This window comes from Triturus cristatus, chromosome 3_1 (assembly GCF_964204655.1).
Source record: "Triturus cristatus chromosome 3_1, aTriCri1.1, whole genome shotgun sequence".
NCBI lineage: Eukaryota > Metazoa > Chordata > Amphibia > Caudata > Salamandridae > Triturus > Triturus cristatus.
In genome coordinates, this window is record NC_140583.1 from 1138644211 (window position 1) to 1138661136 (window position 16926).

Here is a 16926-nt window from a genome sequence, read left to right on the forward strand (position 1 = left end):
AATTCTGACATGCAGACTGAAACATGCACTTTCAATACCAGCAGCAGACTTCCCTGGTTAGCAGTAGCTTTACTACAGTGATCTAATGAGCAACTAGAGTGCTACCATTCAGAATTCATGGCAAATGTGTGACATATCTGAATGCCTTCTTGATGGAACCAAAGTAAACAAGCATTGAAAATGCAATAGGTCTCGCCCTTGTTTAAGTTAGACCAATTCTGTGTGTAATTAGGTGGCTTTTTGGCTTTGCTTGTAATAGTGTTTTTCAAACTTTCATGTACCTAACATGCATATGCATGTATATATGTATATGTATGCATGCATTTATATTTGTATTTATAGAGAGTAGAGAGTGAGAATTAGAGAGTAGTAGAGATTAGTAAAGGGTAGCAGAGAGTGAGTAGTAGAGAGTAGTAGAGTGAGTAGTAGAGAGTGAGTAGTAGAGAGTGAGTAGTAGAGAGTAGTAGAGAGTGAGTAGTAGAGAGTAGTAGAGAGTGGGTAATAAAGAGTGAGTAGTAGAGAGTAGTAGAGAGTGAGTACTAGAGAGTGAGTAGTAGAGAGAGAGTAATAGGGAGTAGTAGAGTAGTAGAGAGTAGTAGAAAGAGAGTAATAAAGAGGCAGAGGTAGAGAATAGTAGAGAATGAGTAGTAGAGAGTGAGTAGTAGAGAGTGAGTAGAGAGTGAGTAGTAAAGAGTGAGTAGTAGAGGGAGAGTAGTAGAGAATGAGTAGTAGAGAAAGAGTAGTAGAGAGTAGTAGAGAATGAGTAGTAGAGTGAGTAGTAGAGAGTAGTAGAGAGAGAATAGTAGAGAGTGAGTAGTAGAGAGTGAGTAGTAGAGTGTGAGTAGTAGAGAGAAGGTAGTAGAGAGTGAGTAGTTTTGAGTAGTAGCAAGTGAGTAGTAGAGAGTAGAAGAGAGTGAGTAGTAGAGAGTGAGTAGTAGAGAGAGAGTAGTAGAAAGTAGTAGAGTAGTAGAGAGTGAGTAGTAGAGAGTGAGTAGTAGAGAGTAGTAGAGTAGTAGAGAGTGAGAAGTACAGAGTAGTAGTGAGTGAGTAGTAGAGTGAGTACTAGAGAGTAGTAGAGAGCGAATAGTAGAGGGCAAGTAGTAGAGAGTGTGTAGTAGAGAGTGAGTAGTGGAGAGTGAGTAGTAGAGATAGTAGTAGAGAGTGAGAAGTAGAGAGAGTAAGAGAGAGTAGTAGAGTAGTAAAGAGTGAGTAGTAGAGTGAGTAGTAGAGAGTAGTTGAGAGCGAGTAGTAGAGACTGAGTAGTGGAGAGTGAGCAGTAGAGAGTAGAAGAGAGTGAGTAGTAGAGAGTGAGTAGTAGAGAGTGAGTAGTAGAGAGAGTAGTAGAGAGATAGTAGTAGAGAGTGAGTAGTAGAGTGAGTAGTAGAGAGTGAGTGTCCAATTTTATTTAGGATTATATATATATATATATATATATATTTATTTTTTTCTCTTCCAAAGGGAAAGGTCAAACAAATTGGAGCTATTGTTTTTCTTTCTTCTTTTTTACCAAATGTATGCATTAACACTCTCCACAGTCTTATTTGCTTTTTGTGTTTTGGGAAACCCTGAATTTTGTACCTTGTTCGAAATGGTGGGGAGGGGGGAGGGAGGAGGGGTAACTTTGTTGTTATAAAATGAAATTCAATAAAAATGTTTAAAAAAAAAAAAAAAAAGAATGCTCTGGGACATTCTGTCATTTGGCTATACTTGGGCTACATCTGGGTGATATTGCCTTCTTGATGGAATCAAAGTAAAAATCTGAAAGTATTCCTACTCAGGAGACTGTAGTAAATGAGGAAATTAGGAAACTTCATAACAAATAAGTCTCCCAAGATGGCCACCAGAGACAAAAGAGCCCAAATGTAGCAAAAATATCACCCAGATGTAGGCCGAGTATAGCCCAATGACAGAATGTCCCAGAATGTTCTAAAGAACAACTCGAGCGATAACAGTCTTACTTATGACAAAAGTATGGCACACCTGAAGCCATCTTGATTGGAATAAAGTGGTAACACTTAAAACATTTAATTTCAAAGTGACAAAATGAGGGGGTTCATTTTGCCATAGACATTATGATTAGTGCTGCAGAAAGAAAAATCAGGGCACATTTTGATTTCTCAAATCCTCTTCTATTTCATTAAAAAATTCTGACATGCAGACTGAAACATGCACTTTCAATACCAGCTGCAGACTTCCCTGGTTAGCAGTAGCTTTACTACAGTGCTCTAATGAGCAACTAGAGTGCTACCATTCAGAATTCATGGCAAATGTGTGACATATCTGAATGCCTTCTTGATGGAACCAAAGTAAACAAGCATTGAAAATGCAATAGGTCTCGCCCTTGTTTAAGTTAGACCAATTCTGTGTGTAATTAGGTGGCTTTTTGGCTTTGCTTTTAATAGTGTTTTTCAAACTTTCATGTACCTAACATGCATATGCATGTATATATGTATATGTATGCATGCATTTATATTTGTATTTATAGAGAGTAGAGAGTGAGAATTAGAGAGTAGTAGAGAGTAGTAAAGGGTAGCAGAGAGTGAGTAGTAGAGAGTAGTAGAGTGAGTAGTAGAGAGTGAGTAGTAGAGAGTGAGTAGTAGAGAGTAGTAGAGAGTGAGTAGTAGAGAGTAGTAGAGAGTGGGTAATAAAGAGTGAGTAGTAGAGAGTAGTAGAGAGTGAGTAGAAGAGAGTGAGTAGTAGAGAGAGAGTAATAGGGAGTAGTAGAGTAGTAGAGAGTAGTAGAAAGAGAGTAATAAAGAGGGAGATGTAGAGAATAGTAGAGAATGAGTAGTAGAGAGTGAGTAGTAGAGAGTGAGTAGAGAGTGAGTAGTAAAGAGTGAGTAGTAGAGGGAGAGTAGTAGAGAGTGAGTAGTAGAGAAAGAGTAGTAGAGAGTAGTAGAGAGTGAGTAGTAGAGTGTGAGTAGTAGAGAGAAGTTAGTAGAGGGTGAGTAGTTTTGAGTAGTAGCGAGTGAGTAGTAGAGAGTAGAAGAGAGTGAGTAGTAGAGTGAGTAGTAGAGAGAGAGTAGTAGAAAGTAGTAGAGTAGTAGAGAGTGAGTAGTAGAGAGTGAGTAGTAGAGAGATAGTAATAGGGAGTAGTAGAGTAGTAGAGAGTAGTAGAAAGAGAGTAATAAAGAGGGAGAGGTAGAGAATAGTAGAGAATGAGTAGTAGAGAGTGAGTAGTAGAGAGTGAGTAGAGAGTGAGTAGTAAAGAGTGAGTAGTAGAGGGAGAGTAGTAGAGAATGAGTAGTAGAGAAAGAGTAGTAGAGAGTAGTAGAGAATGAGTAGTAGAGAGTAGTAGAGAATGAGTAGTAGAGTGAGTAGTAGAGAGTAGTAGAGAGAGAATAGTAGAGAGTGAGTAGTAGAGAGTGAGTAGTAGAGTGTGAGTAGTAGAGAGAAGGTAGTAGAGAGTGAGTAGTTTTGAGTAGTAGCAAGTGAGTAGTAGAGAGTAGAAGAGAGTGAGTAGTAGAGAGTGAGTAGTAGAGAGAGAGTAGTAGAAAGTAGTAGAGTAGTAGAGAGTGAGTAGTAGAGAGTGAGTAGTAGAGAGTAGTAGAGTAGTAGAGAGTGAGAAGTACAGAGTAGTAGTGAGTGAGTAGTAGAGTGAGTACTAGAGAGTAGTAGAGAGCGAATAGTAGAGGGCAAGTAGTAGAGAGTGTGTAGTAGAGAGTGAGTGGTGGAGAGTGAGTAGTAGAGATAGTAGTAGAGAGTGAGAAGTAGAGAGAGTAAGAGAGAGTAGTAGAGTAGTAGAGAGTGAGTAGTAGAGTGAGTAGTAGAGAGTAGTTGAGAGCGAGTAGTAGAGACTGAGTAGTGGAGAGTGAGCAGTAGAGAGTAGAAGAGAGTGAGTAGTAGAGAGTGAGTAGTAGAGAGTGAGTAGTAGAGAGAGTAGTAGAGAGATAGTAGTAGAGAGTGAGTAGTAGAGTGAGTAGTAGAGAGTGAGTGTCCAATTTTATTTAGGATTATATATATATATATATATATTTATTTTTTTCTCTTCCAAAGGGAAAGGTCAAACAAATTGGAGCTATTGTTTTTCTTTCTTCTTTTTTACCAAATGTATGCATTAACACTCTCCACAGTCTTATTTGCTTTTTGTGTTTTGGGAAACCCTAAATTTTGTACCTTGTTCGAAATGGTGGGGAGGGGGGAGGGAGGAGGGGTAACTTTGTTGTTATAAAATGAAATTCAATAAAAATGTTTAAAAAAAAAAAAAAAGAATGCTCTGGGACATTCTGTCATTTGGCTATACTTGGGCTACATCTGGGTGATATTGCCTTCTTGATGGAATCAAAGTAAAAATCTGAAAGTATTCCTACTCAGGAGACTGTAGTAAATGAGGAAATTAGGAAACTTCATAACAAATAAGTCTCCCAAGATGGCCACCAGAGACAAAAGAGCCCAAATGTAGCAAAAATATCACCCAGATGTAGGCCGAGTATAGCCCAATGACAGAATGTCCCAGAATGTTCTAAAGAACAACTAGAGCGATAACAGTCTTACTTATGACAAAAGTATGGCACACCTGAAGCCATCTTGATTGGAATAAAGTGGTAACACTTAAAACATTTAATTTCAAAGTGACAAAATGAGGGGGTTCATTTTGCCATAGACATTATGATTAGTGCTGCAGAAAGAAAAATCAGGGCACATTTTGATTTCTCAAATCCTCTTCTATTTCATTAAAAAATTCTGACATGCAGACTGAAACATGCACTTTCAATACCAGCAGCAGACTTCCCTGGTTAGCAGTAGCTTTACTACAGTGATCTAATGAGCAACTAGAGTGCTACCATTCAGAATTCATGGCAAATGTGTGACATATCTGAATGCCTTCTTGATGGAACCAAAGTAAACAAGCATTGAAAATGCAATAGGTCTCGCCCTTGTTTAAGTTAGACCAATTCTGTGTGTAATTAGGTGGCTTTTTGGCTTTGCTTGTAATAGTGTTTTTCAAACTTTCATGTACCTAACATGCATATGCATGTATATATGTATATGTATGCATGCATTTATATTTGTATTTATAGAGAGTAGAGAGTGAGAATTAGAGAGTAGTAGAGATTAGTAAAGGGTAGCAGAGAGTGAGTAGTAGAGAGTAGTAGAGTGAGTAGTAGAGAGTGAGTAGTAGAGAGTGAGTAGTAGAGAGTAGTAGAGAGTGAGTAGTAGAGAGTAGTAGAGAGTGGGTAATAAAGAGTGAGTAGTAGAGAGTAGTAGAGAGTGAGTACTAGAGAGTGAGTAGTAGAGAGAGAGTAATAGGGAGTAGTAGAGTAGTAGAGAGTAGTAGAAAGAGAGTAATAAAGAGGCAGAGGTAGAGAATAGTAGAGAATGAGTAGTAGAGAGTGAGTAGTAGAGAGTGAGTAGAGAGTGAGTAGTAAAGAGTGAGTAGTAGAGGGAGAGTAGTAGAGAATGAGTAGTAGAGAAAGAGTAGTAGAGAGTAGTAGAGAATGAGTAGTAGAGTGAGTAGTAGAGAGTAGTAGAGAGAGAATAGTAGAGAGTGAGTAGTAGAGAGTGAGTAGTAGAGTGTGAGTAGTAGAGAGAAGGTAGTAGAGAGTGAGTAGTTTTGAGTAGTAGCAAGTGAGTAGTAGAGAGTAGAAGAGAGTGAGTAGTAGAGAGTGAGTAGTAGAGAGAGAGTAGTAGAAAGTAGTAGAGTAGTAGAGAGTGAGTAGTAGAGAGTGAGTAGTAGAGAGTAGTAGAGTAGTAGAGAGTGAGAAGTACAGAGTAGTAGTGAGTGAGTAGTAGAGTGAGTACTAGAGAGTAGTAGAGAGCGAATAGTAGAGGGCAAGTAGTAGAGAGTGTGTAGTAGAGAGTGAGTAGTGGAGAGTGAGTAGTAGAGATAGTAGTAGAGAGTGAGAAGTAGAGAGAGTAAGAGAGAGTAGTAGAGTAGTAAAGAGTGAGTAGTAGAGTGAGTAGTAGAGAGTAGTTGAGAGCGAGTAGTAGAGACTGAGTAGTGGAGAGTGAGCAGTAGAGAGTAGAAGAGAGTGAGTAGTAGAGAGTGAGTAGTAGAGAGTGAGTAGTAGAGAGAGTAGTAGAGAGATAGTAGTAGAGAGTGAGTAGTAGAGTGAGTAGTAGAGAGTGAGTGTCCAATTTTATTTAGGATTATATATATATATATATATATATATTTATTTTTTTCTCTTCCAAAGGGAAAGGTCAAACAAATTGGAGCTATTGTTTTTCTTTCTTCTTTTTTACCAAATGTATGCATTAACACTCTCCACAGTCTTATTTGCTTTTTGTGTTTTGGGAAACCCTGAATTTTGTACCTTGTTCGAAATGGTGGGGAGGGGGGAGGGAGGAGGGGTAACTTTGTTGTTATAAAATGAAATTCAATAAAAATGTTTAAAAAAAAAAAAAAAAAGAATGCTCTGGGACATTCTGTCATTTGGCTATACTTGGGCTACATCTGGGTGATATTGCCTTCTTGATGGAATCAAAGTAAAAATCTGAAAGTATTCCTACTCAGGAGACTGTAGTAAATGAGGAAATTAGGAAACTTCATAACAAATAAGTCTCCCAAGATGGCCACCAGAGACAAAAGAGCCCAAATGTAGCAAAAATATCACCCAGATGTAGGCCGAGTATAGCCCAATGACAGAATGTCCCAGAATGTTCTAAAGAACAACTCGAGCGATAACAGTCTTACTTATGACAAAAGTATGGCACACCTGAAGCCATCTTGATTGGAATAAAGTGGTAACACTTAAAACATTTAATTTCAAAGTGACAAAATGAGGGGGTTCATTTTGCCATAGACATTATGATTAGTGCTGCAGAAAGAAAAATCAGGGCACATTTTGATTTCTCAAATCCTCTTCTATTTCATTAAAAAATTCTGACATGCAGACTGAAACATGCACTTTCAATACCAGCTGCAGACTTCCCTGGTTAGCAGTAGCTTTACTACAGTGCTCTAATGAGCAACTAGAGTGCTACCATTCAGAATTCATGGCAAATGTGTGACATATCTGAATGCCTTCTTGATGGAACCAAAGTAAACAAGCATTGAAAATGCAATAGGTCTCGCCCTTGTTTAAGTTAGACCAATTCTGTGTGTAATTAGGTGGCTTTTTGGCTTTGCTTTTAATAGTGTTTTTCAAACTTTCATGTACCTAACATGCATATGCATGTATATATGTATATGTATGCATGCATTTATATTTGTATTTATAGAGAGTAGAGAGTGAGAATTAGAGAGTAGTAGAGAGTAGTAAAGGGTAGCAGAGAGTGAGTAGTAGAGAGTAGTAGAGTGAGTAGTAGAGAGTGAGTAGTAGAGAGTGAGTAGTAGAGAGTAGTAGAGAGTGAGTAGTAGAGAGTAGTAGAGAGTGGGTAATAAAGAGTGAGTAGTAGAGAGTAGTAGAGAGTGAGTAGAAGAGAGTGAGTAGTAGAGAGAGAGTAATAGGGAGTAGTAGAGTAGTAGAGAGTAGTAGAAAGAGAGTAATAAAGAGGGAGATGTAGAGAATAGTAGAGAATGAGTAGTAGAGAGTGAGTAGTAGAGAGTGAGTAGAGAGTGAGTAGTAAAGAGTGAGTAGTAGAGGGAGAGTAGTAGAGAGTGAGTAGTAGAGAAAGAGTAGTAGAGAGTAGTAGAGAGTGAGTAGTAGAGTGTGAGTAGTAGAGAGAAGTTAGTAGAGGGTGAGTAGTTTTGAGTAGTAGCGAGTGAGTAGTAGAGAGTAGAAGAGAGTGAGTAGTAGAGTGAGTAGTAGAGAGAGAGTAGTAGAAAGTAGTAGAGTAGTAGAGAGTGAGTAGTAGAGAGTGAGTAGTAGAGAGTAGTAGAGTAGTAGAGAGTGAGAAGTACAGAGTAGTAGTGAGTGAGTAGTAGAGTGAGTACTAGAGAGTAGTAGAGAGCGAATAGTAGAGGGCAAGTAGTAGAGAGTGTGTAGTAGAGAGTGAGTAGTAGAGAGTGAGTAGTAGAGATAGTAGTAGAGAGTGAGAAGTAGAGAGAGTAAGAGAGAGTAGTAGAGTAGTAGAGAGTGAGTAGTAGAGTGAGTAGTAGAGAGTAGTTGAGAGCGAGTAGTAGAGACTGAGTAGTGGAGAGTGAGCAGTAGAGAGTAGAAGAGAGTGAGTAGTAGAGAGTGAGTAGTAGAGAGTGAGTAGTAAAGAGAGTAGTAGAGAGATAGTAGTAGAGAGTGAGTAGTAGAGTGAGTAGTAGAGAGTGAGTAGTAGAGAGAGAGTAGTAGAGAGTGAGTAGTAGAGTAGTAGAGAGCTAGTGGTAGGGAGTAGTAGAGCGTAGTAGAGTGAGTAGTAGAGAATACTAGAGAGTGTGTAGTAGAGAAAGTAGTAGAGAGTAGTAGAGTAGTAGAGAGTGAGTAGTAGAGAGAGTAGTAGAGAGTGAGTAGTAGAGAGTGACTAGTAGAGAGTGACTAGTAGAAAGTAGTTGAGAGCGAGTAGTAGAAAGTGAGTAGTGAAGAGTGAGTAATAGAGAGTAGTAGAGAGCGAGTAGTAGAGAGTGAGTAGTAGAGAGTGAATAGTAGAGAGTGAGTAGTAGAGAGAGTGTAGTAGAGAGTAAGTAGTAGAGAGTAGTAGAGTGAGTAGTAGAGAGTGAGTAGTAGAGAGAGAGTAGTAGAGAGTGAGTAGTAGAGTAGTAGAGAGTGAGTGGTAGAGAGTAGTAGAGAGTAGTAGAGTGAGTAGTAGAGAGTAGTAGAGAGTGAGTAGTAGAGAGTGAATAGTATAGAGTAGTAGTAGAGAGTAGTAGCGAGAGAGTAGTAGAGAGTGAGTAGTAGAGAGTGAGTAGTAGAGAGTAGTTGCGAGTGAGTAGTAGAGAGTGAGTAGTTGAGAGCAGTAGAGATTGAGTAGTAGAGAGTAGTAGAGTAGTAAAGAGTGAGTAATAGAGAGAGAGTAAGTAGCAGAGTAGTACAGAGTCAGTTGTAGAGAGTAGTAGAGTGAGTAGTAGAGAGTGAGTAGTAGAGAGTAAATAGTAGAGAGAGAGTAGTAGAGAGTGAGTAGTAGAGAGTAGTAGAGAGTGAGTAGTAGAGAGAGAGTAGAAGGGAGTGAGTAGTACAGTAGTAGAGAGTAGTCAGTCAGTGTCAGTCAGTCAGTGTCAGTGTCAGTCAATCAGTGTCAGTCAGTCAGTCAGTGTGGGTCGATCGGTGTCAGTCAGTGTCAGTCAATCAGTGTCAGTCAGTCAGTGTCAGTCAATCAGTGTCAGGCATTCAGTCAGTGTCAGTCAATCAGTGCCAGTCATTGTCAGTCAGTCAGTTTCACTCAATCAGTGTCAGTCAGTGTCAGTCAGTGTCAGTGTCAGTCAGTGTTAGTCAATCAGTGTCAGTCAGTGTCAATCAGTCAGTGTCAGTCAGTCAGTGTCAGTCAGTCAGTGTCAGCTAGAGCAGCTCTGCTGACCTGGTTCTCTGGCTCTAAAGCAGCTGTGCTGACCTGGTCCTCTCCCTCTAAAGCAGCTTTGCTGACCTGGTTTCTCTGGCTCTGCAGCAGGTCTGTCCCTTGGATCCAAAGCAGCTCTGCTGACCAGGTTCTCTCCCTCTAAAGCAGGTGTGCTGACCTGGTTCTCTCGCTCTAAAACAGCCCTACTGACCTGGTTTCTCTGGCTCTACAGCAGCTCTGCTGACCCGGTTATTAGGCTCTAGAGCAGCTCTGCTGACCTGGTTCTCTGGCTCTAAAGCAGCTCTGCTGACCTGATTCTATGGCTCTAAAGCAGCTCTGCTGACCTGGTTCTCTGGCTCTAGAGCAGCTCTGCTGACCTGGTTCTCTGGCTCTAAAGCAGCTCTACTGACCTGGTTCTCTCCCTCTAAATCAGCTCTACTGACCTGGTTCTCTGCCTCTAGAGCAGCTCTGCTGACCTGGTTCTATGGTTTTAAAGCAGCTTTGCTGACCTGGTTCTCTGGCTCTAGAGCAGTTCTGCTGACCTGGTTCTCTGGCTCTAAAGCAGCTCTGCTGACCTGGTTCTCTCCCTCTAAAGCAGGTCTGCTGACCTGGTTCTCGGCCTCTAGAGCAGCTCTGCTGACCTGGTTCTCTAGCTCTAAAGCAGCTCTGCTGACCTGGTTCTATGGCTCTAAAGCAGGTCTGCTGACCTGGTCCTCTGGCTCTAAAGCAGCTCTGCTGACCTGGTTCTCTGGATCTAGAGCAGCTCTGCTGACCTAGTTCTATGGCTCTAAAGCAGCTCTGCTGACCTGGTTCTCCCCCTCTAAAGAGCTCTGCTGACCTGGTACTCTGGCTCTAGAGCAGCTCTGCTGACCTGGTTCTATGGCTCTAAAGCAGCTCTGCTGACCTAGTTCTCTGGCTCTATAGCAGCTCTGCTGACCTGGTTCTCTGACTCTAAAGCAGCTCTGCTGACCTGGTTCTCTCCCTCTAAAGCAGCTCTGCTGACCTGGTTCTCGGCCTCTAGAGCAGCTCTGCTGACCTGGTTCTCTGGCTCTAAAGCAGCTCTGCTGACCTGGTTCTCTGGCTGTAAAGCAGGTCTGCTGACCTGGTTCTCTGGCTCTAAAGCAGCTCTGCTGACCTGGTTCTCTGGCTCTAGAGCAGCTCTGCTGACCTGGTTCTCTGGCTCTAAAGCAGCTCTGCTGACCTGGTTCTCTCTCTCTAAAGAGCTCTGCTGACCTGGTTCTCTGGCTCTAAAGCAATTCTGCTGACCTGGTTCTCTAACTCTAGAGCAGCTCTGCTGACCTGGTTCTATGGCTCTAAAGCAGCTCTGCTGACCTGGTTCTCTGGCTCTAGAGCAGCTCTGCTGACCTGGTTCTTTGGCTCTAAAGCAGTTCTGCTGACCTGGTTCTCTCCCTCTAAAGCAGCTCTGCTGACCTGGTTTCTCTGGCTCTACAGCAGCTCTGCTGACCTGGTTCTCGGCCTCTAGAGCAACTCTGCTGACCTGGGTCTCTGTCTCTAGAGCAGCTCTGCTGACCTGGGTCTCTGATTCTAGAGCAGCTCTGCTGACCTGCTTCTTAGGCTCTAGAGCAGCTCTGCAGACCTCATTCTATGGCTCTACAACGGCTTTGCTGACTTGGTTTCTCTGGATCTACAGCAGCTCTGCTGACCTGGTTCTCTACACTCACGATGCACGCACCCAACTTCGCAAAATATATTTAAAAATAATATAAGTTTATTATAAGTACAAATACATTATTTTTATGAATATCTTAGATAATCTCTTGCCCTAATATGTTTATTAAAGACACATACATATCATTTTGGAACATACATTTTTTGCCGGAGTCGGGCACCCAGTGCGCCCCAGCACGTATAGGACGTCACGTGGGACCCGCAACCGCGCAAGCATCGTGTACCATAATGCGCATGTGTCGCGAATCCGCTGGAGCAGGAGTCGCGGACTGGTCGCATACCAATCGCGCACATCACGTAATATTAAATGTATATGATGTAACTGAAAAACACGCAGCCGTCGCACACCGTACGCGGATCCTTCACGACTTTTATAAAATGGCGGCTAGAATGCGCGCACCTACCGTATGTGTACACTTTGAGTGCGCGACTCCGAAAAAAAATTTGAATTTTTTTTTTAAAGAAAATAACATAAATATATCAAAATAAAAAATAAAAACAAGAAAATTAATCAATATTTCAGTTAATTTTTTTTTGCAATTTTTAGAAAAATACATAATGTTATTTAATGAATAAAATATTTATAAATAAACGTTTAAAAAACTGTAGAAAATCAGTACAAAAAAATAGGTATAACTACTATCACACTTAAAAAGTAGCATTTAAAAAACCTTTGAAATTCACTGAAAATAAACATAGATTTCAGAGACGTTATAGTTGGAAATTAGCATTTAAAAAAGCTTTGAAATTCACTTAAAAAACCATAGATTTCAGAGACGTTATAGTTAGAAATTAGCATTTAAAAAACCTTAGAAATTCATAGAAAAAACATAGATTTCATGGGTTTTATAGTTAGCTGGCCATTTCACTCATACAAAACCATAGAAATTCCTCCGTTATAGTTAGTTTTGCTAACTATAACTCGCGCGCCCGCAATGCCATGCTGATGATGTCACATATTGCATCATTCATGACATGGTCAGTGACATCACTGATGACATCACTGATGACATCTCAAATTACATCACTGATGACATCATCCACGTGGCAATCTGATACACCTCATCATACACTAGTATAACCTTTCATCACTCACTGTAAAATACAGAGTACCATATTTGAAACCATTGACACACCAATATCAGTTACTACATACCCACTCACTGATTCCTAAGTCTACACACACAACTACCCATTCAACAACAGAATCATTTATAAATGCAGTCACTAATTAATAGAACACTATCAAATGCACTTATACACATATATAGACATTGACACATCAGCAGTCATCTTAGCCGGTTATGCAGTCATCCTACTCACTCATGAAAAAAATTAATCACACTTACATTTACTCACAATTATCCAACAACACCTCATTTATTCAAACACATAGTAACTCATAGTTAATATGTTAAAAAATCACTATTACAATTATACACTCATTCATATAGTTACTCTTACAATCACTGACTCTTACACATACTTATTTATCTACACCAACTCTCACACACAATGCCTTTTATTTTTTTACTTTGTCGAAGATGTACAACTAAAACATATATTCGCTCACCAACACACAAATAAATATACTCAGTTCCCCAAACAACTGTTTACACATGCACTCTTAAACCTATGCACCTAGTCAATCAACCATTCACACATCTATGCATAGAGTTACACACACCCCATCCAATCACACACAAACTCAGTGTCCCATACAAATACTCACCCAACTAATCAATAACTAATATACACACTCATGTAGTTAGTGACCAACTGATGCAGCATGTTATACAACAACAGAGACAGTGCTGCAGACATTCACATAGTTTAGTTACTAATCCATGTATTGAGTGAGACACTTTTAATTACTCACTTAAACAGACAGTCAGACAGCTACAAAATCCTCCATCCAGACAGTTATATATCCACTCAATCTTCAATACAGATTGGTATATATATAATACATATTTAAATTTCAAACTAGACCACATTCACTGGATGATGTCATCAGTGATGTCATTTGACATGTCATCACTGATGTCATCAGTGATGTCACTGACTATGTCATGAATGATGCATTATGTGACATCCTCAGCAGTGCATTGCAGGCGCGCGAGTTATAGTTAGCAGAACTAACTATAACGGAGGAATTTCTATGGTTTTGTACGAGTGAAATGGCCAGCTAACTATAACACACATGAAACCTATGTTTTTTTCTGTGAATTTCTAAGGTTTTTTAAATGCTAATTTCTAACTATAACGTCTCTGAAACCTATGGTTTTTTCAGTGACTATGTGACTATATATATATATATATATATATATATATATATATATAGAGAGAGAGAGAGAGAGAGAGAGAAAGAGAGAGAGAGACAGAGGCAGAGAGAGAGAGGTTCTTTTCACCTGCCAGACATACTTAATCTAAGTCTCAATGTTAGCAACTGGGATGTTATTCCAAGTTTCCTCCTTACAGTTTAAGTGGCATTTTTGGACAGAATCCTGTTTCGATTTGCTGTATCTTGCTGCAGCACCAGCTCATTCGGTTTCTGTCCTGTGAGCCCCAGTGGATTAAGGCAGCCTTTCTGCTGCCATGGCAGACTATCCACCACATAATTTGCTTATCCTTGGACACAGGGCACGTGCTTTGTGAGTGACTCGCTGAAGCTGTCAGACTGTTCTTTTGAAAGAACACTGAAGACTCTACCGGCTCCTATTACTGAGGTTATTTTGCTCATCCGAGAGCTTGACAGTTTCTGAAAGCACAAACTGCAAAATATTGCTTCTGTTTGAAGTAGATGATTCCCAAAAGACACATTTAATTTGCAACTCTGCATTATCTGATTTTAAGCAGTCTAATTTGGATGATTATTATGAGATTTATTCATGTTTCACACATATTTATTAGTATCAGGCTCTATCCATAGATGATTCTGAACACGTTCTACATTAAGGCGAAAAAGTATTTAGCTTGAGCACAGTACCAAGATCATATATAAAACATGCTCAATGCTTACCTTAGCAGAATATAGCCTGGGAAAGTGAGACTCTGGAAAAGAAATGATAAAGGCTATGGATAAACAAAGGAAGAGAAACTATTTTAAACGTGAATAGACAAGTTAAAAGCTCATTTAGAGCCTAGTGCTGAAATTGAAAAAGCATACCATTGCAATTTTCATTTAAAAGGGGCTCTAGCATTTCATTTTCTTCTGGTGGGCACTTTCACATGCAAAACCAGTGACAACATTCAAAATAGAGGTGTCAGCCGAGAGGCCAGACCCTCCCCACACCCTGCTACACAACTAGACCTGGGCGGAGTTCGTTGATTGACAAAAAACTCCACGATACTAGGCAGAGTTCCACGAGCGGCAGAGTGCGTTACCTCGTGCGTTACCTCGTGCTGTTCACACTGATTTTTAGCACCGGATGTTTATCCTGTGCTCTAAAATCAGCGCAAACAGCATTCTGCACAGTGCAAAAGGGCGCTGCTTCTTTCTGCCACTCGAGTAGACATTCTACTCGAGCAGCAGCTACCTCAACACGAACAGAAGTTTTCTCAATGCAAGCGAAGGCAGCCATCTGCGATGGCCCGCGTTGAGAAATCTCATGGGGAAGCACTCTTGTGTTAGATTTTCCTCACTTGTGCTCGCCAACTTACCGTTGGTGAACGCAGAAGTGCAAAAAACTCTGCAAACAGAGAGAAGCTCACCGCTCAGGCCTACTACACACACCTGTCATCCAAGAGAGGGATCTGAAAAGAGATCTCAGTCTCTCCCTATACCATACTATGCACACCTGTCATCTGACAGAGAGATCTGAAAGGAGAGGTCAGCCTCTGCTCACTTGCTACTAAGCCCACTCATTATCTGAGAGAAAGGTCTGAAAGGAGAAGGTAATCCCTCCACACACCCTACTACACACACTGGTCACATGAGAGAGAGGTCTCAAAGGAGACATCAGTCGCTCCCTATACCCCATACTAAGCACACCCGTCATCTGAGACAGAGGCTTCAAAAGAGAGGCTAGTCCATCCACACATCCTTCTATTGACACCTGTCATTTGAGAGTGAGGTCCCAAAGGAGAGGTCAGTCTCTACTAAACACACCCATCATTTGAGAGAGAGGTCTGAAAAAAGAGGGCAATCCATCCACACATGCTAGTATGCACAACTGTCACCTGAGAGAGAGAGAGAGAGAGAGAGAGAGAGAGGTTTCAAATGAGAGGCCAGTTACTGTTAAGACGTTATTCCTCGATGATATAAGGGTCCACCTCCAGGCAGCTTTAACTCTGAATTGTCGGTATGACACAGCGTATTAGAGTGGCCAGGTGAGGGAAAGGGTGTTGGGAAAGGAACAGCAGGGAAGGAGATCTGTAAAGCAAATACAATATGCATCAAATAAAAAATAACTGTGAAGATGGCTTACATGCTTTATGTGTTTATAGTAAGAAATATTCACCTGTATTTCCCTACTGCATAATCTGCGAGTGCATAATCTGCGAGTGAGAGTAGACTAGCTAGGAAGAGAATACAAAAGATTATTAATTTACTGTGACATTTCTGGGCAAAATGTAATGATCACTTTTAAGAAATCCAAGTAATACGCACCACTCTCCTTTCCTTATAGTTTTTACAAAGTTATGTCTTTAAAAAAACAACAATTCGAATTATTGTGCTGGACCTGCCACGCAACTTTTTACAGGAGTCTCTTTAGAATCTGGTTTTTAAAAGGTTCCAGAAAATTCTCCAGTTCAGGATTGTTCTTACAGAAATATGTCATCTCTTCAAGTTCTAAAGTACTGTGGTCATTTCATAGCCTTTACCAAAATTAACACGAACACCTTTAAAAGCATCAAGAACATTCTTTTGCTGTGCCTTTAATGATATTAATGATGCTCCTTACCCTGGTTCTGTCAAGAAGAAAGAGCATCACCTTTTTACCCCAAATGCACTCTGTTTTCTCTTCGCCGGAGCATCTACTTTCTGGCTGGAGTTGTCTTTCAGGATTCCTGAAGCCTTTACTCTGATCGCATCAATCCAGAAGCCGGGAGACTGGAACAGCTGATCAGAGGAAGACGCGGCAAACGGAGGAATAGTGAGCAGTTAAATGCGGGCGTGGTCCTCTTTTATAGGCGGGTCCCGCCCTGCAGGCTAAAGGTGTGTGTCATGCTCACAGGAGCGAGATGACATGAAAAAAGGGGCGTGGCTTCATCATTACCGGCAAACACGGCATTAGGGACACAAAGGCTTGTACATGGACAATGTATATATCGGTTGCAGCAGAAACATGACATCTGCATTTCTGACCCTAATATGCACAAGAAAACATTACTAACAGTGCTGGCATAAATATAAGGCCATCCTGTAAACAAGGAATAAGCAACAGTGCTTACATAAAGGATGTGTCATACTGTGAATAAAGGAATGCATAGGAACACAGTTGTACTTGGAGCATACAACATTTAAGGAGCACAGACAATTGCAGTATGATTTTGCGAGCAACTGAGTCAATGCAAGACTAAGAATGCAATGCACGATAACAGAACCACCAATAGCGGGGCTTGGGAGTACCACAGAGTTTGCGTGAGCACCTGCCCATGCTCCTAGAGATGCAGCCCATAACCATGACAGTTACTCCCCATACACATTACTATGCACACCTGTCATCTGAGAGAGAGGTCTCGAAGGATAGGCCAGTTCATGCACACATGTTACTGCGCACACCCGTCATTTGAGAGAGCGGCCTGAAAGGAGAGAACAGTTCCTCCCCACTTACTACTACACACACCTGTCATTTGTAAGAGAGATCAGAAAAGAGAGGGCAGTCCATCCACACACGCTACTATGCACACCTGTCATTTGAAAGAGATATCTCGAAGGAGAGGCTGGTCCCTCCCCACACCTTACTATGCATACCCATCATATGA